At 34.8% G+C, this 7,117-nt stretch overlaps 1 long non-coding RNA gene across 2 annotated transcripts; it reads left to right on the forward strand.

Annotated features, from left to right (window-relative positions):
* The first annotated feature begins 687 nt into the window (after window positions 1–687).
* On the forward strand, window positions 688–6,501 carry LOC132069924 (uncharacterized). Of its 2 annotated transcripts, none has more exons than XR_009417847.1 (4): window positions 688–840; window positions 1,884–2,004; window positions 4,544–4,747; window positions 4,910–6,501. It is a non-coding gene; the product is annotated as an uncharacterized LOC132069924 (long non-coding RNA). The 2 variants fall into 2 exon arrangements; XR_009417846.1 differs by having other exon boundaries at window positions 742–840; window positions 1,890–2,004.
* The last annotated feature ends 616 nt before the right edge of the window (window positions 6,502–7,117 follow it).

The following is a 7,117-nucleotide window of genomic DNA, read 5'->3' on the forward strand; positions in this document are numbered from 1 at the left end:
CTCATCTGTGTTGCCTCCAGGCTTCTTGTCACCCTTCAGCCTACTTGCTGACAAGGGACAGTGAGAAGTAGCAAAGGCCTTGTCTCTGTGTGAACACTGCACAGTAATAACAAACATCTCTGTATTATCAAAACTGCTCTTATCAACAATTCAAAGCAATCATCATAAATGCAACAATTAAGAAACGTAATGCTATCCCAACCAAAACCACTACTGCTAATAACCTGTATTGATAGGACTGCAAGTCTCTCAAACAGGCCAAGTTACTCCCAAAATATACATTAATAGGATCCAATAACTACATTTAGTAGGGAAAAGTTTCCTTCTTTTAGTTCTAGCTATCTCTTTTTTGACCTATTTCCTAGGCTGCATCAGCAAGGGAAGATTGCAGAAGACATGTTGATAATTATTTTATGGACCTATCAATGGTGCTTTAACAAGTAAAGCATATCCAAGACCCTTCAGCAGCAGCTGATTTAAGTTGCTGCCATTTCCTCCTGGGTGCAGCTGGGGTGGGATAACTGCTGATGCTGTTGTGAAAACAGCTGCACAAGCTCTTCAGCCAACTGGAGCTGGCTGGCAGCAGGCTGCTGAATACAAGCTGCTGCTTATTTGCAACAACAGCATCCTACCGGGCAGCACTGCTCTTTGCTGCTATAGTGGCTTGAAAGTACTGCCAGGTGGGAACTTCTGAGAGTTTAATCCTAAATCCCATTTCCAGCTGGTATTCTGTGACATTCTTAAGATTACTGAAGGCCAAAAGACTAGCTAAGTAGTTTGGGATATGATCCTGCAGTGAGGAATGTAAAATGAAGAAGATTTTCCTCTGTCTACCTAGTGGTAAGAGCCAGTTGGCTGTATGGACATAGCTGCTGAGAAATATGTGATAGTTAATGTATTCAGCTTTTTGGAGCAGATGAATATAAACTTTTTGTGAGATTTGATATCCATAAATCATAGAGAGCTGTGACAGATAATTTTGTTTGGGAGACATTTAGACTGAAAATATGCCCTCATATTTGACTAGTTTAGCTAAAGTGATGGAATAAACCCTAAAATATTAACAGAAGCTATTCACATAATCAGTACAAATAAAGAATGGAGTCTCATAAATGAGTAGGATCATAGAGACAAGTCCTTCCTGAAGCAGGATATTTATTTTATATTAAAAAGACAGCAATTTATTAAGACAAATCTCTTAGTTTCCTCTGCTACGGCTTTTTTTTTTTTTTTTTAATTCAGGATATATTGCATATATTGCATGTTCAATTTTTTCTAAACTTCGTTCTCTTTGTTTTTTTTTTTTTTTTTAAGGTTGTCAAAGGATTAGCTTTCTTATGCTTTGAAAATTTTATGTGCTAGGGATGCATACAGCAGATGAAGACAGCATGTACCAGTCCTTTCCAGAACAGAAATCAGTTCCTCAGGAGCGTTCTTTTTATTGATGTGACACATTAATGACAAGAAATGGAGAAACATAAAATGTTTATTTATATCATGTCATGTTTCACCCATATGAAGCAAAAATATTTTGAAGAGCAGAGTGGTTTACAGGCAAGGTTTAGAATGACTTGGAAAATTACATTAAACTATTCAGAGAATGAGGAATAGATCCAGGATGCTGCCTTCAGGGCTCATTTTTGAAGGACAGAAAAGGGATCTCCTACATTAGACTTGTAAGGTTACAGCAGAATATAGACAAAAACTTCCTAGAACATTTATTTTAAATTTTTTTTTTTTAACTATCCATTTCCATAACAAAACTTAAAAATTCCTGATGGACTTTTGCAGGACTGACAAAGGGAGGTTAAGGAGAAGGACAGTGGAATTTCCATACTCTAAATATCACTATTTAATCAGATGTCTTTTCTTTTTCTCTGGAGCAATAGGTGTGATCTTGAACTGGGGAACACTTTTTAAAGGCTCCCACTAAGTAAAATTCAGCTGTGGGAATAAAAGGCAACGTGAAGGAGTTAGAAACAGAATACAAGAGCGTGATGGAAGGTAGGATGGGCTTTCATGGAACTATGTGCAAAAACACCCAGATGACCTTTACCACATTCCAGAAACATTTGGAATTATTTTTCTCTACTTTCAAATGCTTTCCTTTGCAGATATTTTGGAATACTTTTGGTATGAAATATTGAACCATGCTCTAGATATCTAGATATTCTTTCTGTATAATAGATTATATCAAGCACATTGTCTAGACTTGAGGCAGTTGTAGAGGAAAAAAATATTAGAGCAAGGTTAATAAAGTACATACAGAAATGACAAATAGGTTTAGAATAATAATCTCTAACAGAAGTTGTTTAAAAAGTATTTTGTTTTGATACTTATTTCTTCTCTACCACTATTTACTTAATTCAAGAATGGGAAAGTGTGTTTTTGCCAGCTAGAGTACCACACTCAAGAACAATGATAGAAGTACTCTTCAGTGGGTTAAGATGACCTTTTCGTTGTTGTTTTATTTATTGCTATTTTTTTCCTTAGATGCTTATAGATTTTCAGGTGAAGCTTTTTAAAGGAGATGCTTAAATTTATGAGCTGTTTTTGTAACTCTTTCACTACCTTAGCTTTTTCTCCATCTCTTTAATTGCATTAATTTCACTTTATATATAAATTTCTTGTAAATAATTTTTTCTAAGATTTCTGCACATAGCCAGCTAATTCTGTCATTCCAATATCCACTTTTTCCCAATTATTTGCTTCTCATGCCTAGAAAAGCACGAGTCTAGACAGTCTATTAAGGTAAATATATTAAAAAAAAAAAAAAAAGAGACCTAAAGACTTAGTGGGTTCAGTCATTTACACTGAAGCAGTTAAAGTAAAAGTCGAAAACTCCAAAAATATCTGAAAGTGTCTTACATGGGTGATTTTTGTTCTCAGGTACAAAAGCTTTTGATAGCTCTTAGTATTTGTACAAAAAGATGATTTATTTTTGCTAAATTGTCTTCTTGAAATTGAAGGCAGACTTTAGACCATCCTTTTTCATGTGGTGGGAAAAAAACTACTAATACTTTAAAAAGAGAAGTCACAAAAGTGAAGCTGAACATTTAGAAAAACTTATTTGATATCATACTAGCGGGGTAAGTTGCCACAGAATGATGGGTCCTTAAAACATTGTTTGTTTCATTTGGCTTTTGAAACAAAGATTCTCTGTAAAACTAGACTGCAGGTGCTCTAGCAGGAATTTAGACTCCTTTTTCTAAAGAGTTGCATCTTCGCAACTCCAATGAGTAACCAAGAGCTCTTATGTGACACGCACATACTAAATTCTAAGAATGTCCCTATAAGAAATATAACTCTCAGATTTTAAGAAAAACTTTTGAGTGATAAGGCCTCACCTGAGCCACAACACACAAAAAATGGCATCAGAAAATTGCTTGGCAAGTACCCATGTGGGGCTCCATGGAGATTTTTAAATCCCTTAAACGTCAAAGCACCAAAAAAGTCCTGTCGTCCCCCCGTCCCCCAAATTTTAAAGATAAAGGTAGTTTAGGAGCATTTGAAATTTCCCAAAATTTTAAATTAATTAAGAAAAGAAAGCTTTTTCCCAATTGATGTTTATTCTTATTTTATTTTCACAGTTCTACAATTTCCACAGCAATCTTTTTAACATCTAGAAATCGTCACTGCTGAATTTCAACAAAGTATACGTGTGTGTGTGTGTATGTATATATAAAAAAATATGTATATATAATTACTGTATACTTTAATAATTTTGATTTAGTAAAATCTGAGTTTTATAAGCCTCTACTATACTTACACATATAACAGTCTTGCCTACATGGTCACCAATAATACACAAAACATACAGAAACTTATTTCTCTTTGTGATCCATATTCAGTGTAGGTATGTTTGAAACTGGAATTCAAAATATATGAGATGGAAGAAATGAAAATGGCAGAGTAAGCCTAGGAAACCAGGCTTAAATCACTGTAGTTTGCCTATGTTTTTATCTGACTTTCAGTTCTTATAAATTGCCCTACTTTATGTACCACAAACTAGTGCTTGCTGCTTGCCCTCCCACAAATGATTTTTATATGCAGTATCTATCCAACTACTAGCAAGCTAATCTTATTTAAAGTACAGTAAATAGAACTCAAAAGCATAATGCAATGAAGTGCTAGGTTGGCATAATGCCAATTCAATTTTCCTGATTTAAAATCAACTTCATTATTATGTGCATTTTTCATTCAATAATCTTAATTATACATTGAAAACATGAAGAATGGCATAGTAAATCTGTAGTTAGGAGGCTTTTGACCAGGTTTAATCTCAAATGGCATTATATACAGCAGGTTTATATATTAATATGCATTTATGTATTTATATACATCAGCTTATTACTGACCACCCAGTGACTTTGCTAACACTGGAATGACAACTCTGTTTTTCCTATCAGGATTTCCTACCTTTTCAAAGTGATCTTTTTTCATTTTGACTCCTTAATTTTCTGCATAGAAGGAAATAGAATAGACTGTTTTAGCCTGAAGGGGCCTACAGTGATCCTCCGGTCCAACTGTCTGAACTTTTCAGGGCTGACCAAAAGTTAATGCTGTTAGCGGCGTTATCCAAATGCTTCTTGAACAGCGGCTTTGAGCGTTGACCAATTCCTCAAGAAGCCTGCAATGTTTGACCACCTTCTCCTAATGCTTCCCTATATCCAGTCTGAACATGCCCTGGCACAGCTTTGAACCAACCTTTCTTGCGCATCTTGTCACTGGATTTCAGGCAGAAGAGGTTAGCATCTCTCCCTTCACTTCCCCTCCCCAGGAAGTTGTACAAAACAGCAAGGTCAGCCCTCAGCCTCCATTTCTTCAAACTAGACAAACCCAGACTCCTCAGCCACTCCTCACAAGACATGTCTTCCAGCACTTTGACCAGCTTTGTTTCCCTCCTCAGGATACAGCATGCAAAGACCTTCAGATCCTTCTCAAATTAATGAGGACCAGAACTGCACTCAATACTCCAAATAAATGAGGCCAAAGCAATGTTGAATACAGTGGGCTAATTTTGACTGCCTGGTGATACTGTGTTGGATGCACATTTCTTCCTAAGTTACATATCCATCTGAACTTTTATGTTTCTTACGCCTGAACAGGTATTTTTACAGCTTGTTCTCACCGCTTACCAATTTTATTGGAAGCCTGAGCCACGATCACACAGTTGTACCATATTAGTGCAAGATTACAACAGAAATAGTCAAATTTCTAAGAGTCACAAAATACTGTAGTAGAGGTTATAGAAAAAGACTGTGGAGCTTCACTTAATATTTTATACATCCACTGACAGAGAATTCCTGAACAGAGAATCTTGGAGAAGACAAAATATAGATACTTATTTTAGGATTTTTTTTTTAAGCTAGAAGAGGTCCTTTTTTTTTCATCTTCAGCATCACAGAATTAGCAGATGAAAAATAGCTTTAATATTGTATGTGTCTAAATAATATAATGGAAACATAAAGATCTTTGTGATGAAAACTTGATATGTAATCTATATGTCATTTAGAAACACTCAAAACCCCTCAAAATTATTAAAGCCTTCTTCTGACAGTTTACTAAGAAATATTCCCGAAAAGCTAAGCATGACTCAGGTGAAAGTAAAGGAACCAGAAAAGAAAAGAAGATAAACTAAAGGAAAAAGTAGAAGAAGGGAATATTAACGTTGTCAGAGAACCAATATCAGTAAAATTTATGCAATTTTTACAATTATGTTGTTCTTTGCCTGGGAAAACTAGCTTTTATTTTTTTAACTATTAGAAAAGGATTGTTATACATTTTGGAGTTTCTACATAAAAATACACTTCACAATGACAATATTATTTTCATTTTTTCATCTAGTTTATATAAAATGGCTTCACTAACTTAATCTTTTAAGATTACAAGGTACCTGCCTACCAAAGATACTGTGAAATCTGTACTTTATCAGTCTGAGATAATTTGGGGAGAAAATGAGAAATATTAGAGATAAATTATTCATTTTTTTCCAAAATTTTAGATGGGAAGAATGTGAAAAGGTAAAAATCCCACTTTATACATGCAAAACATTGTTTCTAAGGTTAAGTCTTCATAACAAGTTATGGCATGGATTCCAACAAAGCTCTTAAGAGGAAGATGTGCCCACATATTTGAGCAACAAAGCATCCTGGATAGTCTGTATTCCAACTTCAAAGCAGATCTCCACTTGCACATATTTGTGGAGCAGCATTTCACAATTTCCCAGGAGTAAGTTAATGACTGTAATTACAATATTGAAAGAGAAAGAATATCAATAAATGCACCAAAATCTATATGAATTTTGTGGTTGAAAAGACAGCAGAGGGTTGAATAAATGTCATTCAAAATGTGTCAAGTCAGACTGAACAAAAGCAACTGACTAATATTTGCCTATAACCATACTGATCTGTCATTTCTTTATAATGAGAATTTAAGGGGTTTTCAATCCATTATGCTTTCCCCCTCTTCCATCTGTTTCTATGACTTCAGATCATCTAATTCCTTCAGCCCTCTGTCAGTTATTTCAAATTTCTCTTGAGCTGTTTTCTCCCTGTATTGATTACCACTGAACTGCAAGAGATCTTCCATCAGCTTGCCCTCTTTACTGAAACATTGCCACAGGAGGTAAACAGTTCAGAAAGAACTTGCAGCAAGAGTTCAGTGTGTTCCTTAATCAAATTCTCATTAAAGACCAATATAGTCCACGAATTGCCATCCATAATGTCATCTATCCCATGAACTTCTACACCAGCCATCACTGTAATGACATCTGTAAAGCTCTTACAGACTTTTTAAGGTAGACATTAAGAATTTACACCCACAATGGCAGTCTTTACACTCAACTAAAGATTAACTAGCTGGTATACGCAATTACTTTAAAAGTAATTTCTTTTTTTATAGTGGCATCGAATGAGCACAGACATTGTTTTATCTAATGTTGGTGACCTCAAACAGAATGTGTAGCAAAATGACAAGACAAAGAGTGGTTTCTTGGATCAATATCCTTATAGCAAAAGTTGTAATAATGATGAAAAATGAAAGACTTGTCAAAAGTTATAAAAATAACTGTATCTGACCAACATAATGGGATGCTTTTATGAAATGGTAACTGAAA

Source organism: Ammospiza nelsoni, chromosome 2 (genome assembly GCF_027579445.1).
Source record: "Ammospiza nelsoni isolate bAmmNel1 chromosome 2, bAmmNel1.pri, whole genome shotgun sequence".
Lineage (NCBI taxonomy): Eukaryota > Metazoa > Chordata > Aves > Passeriformes > Passerellidae > Ammospiza > Ammospiza nelsoni.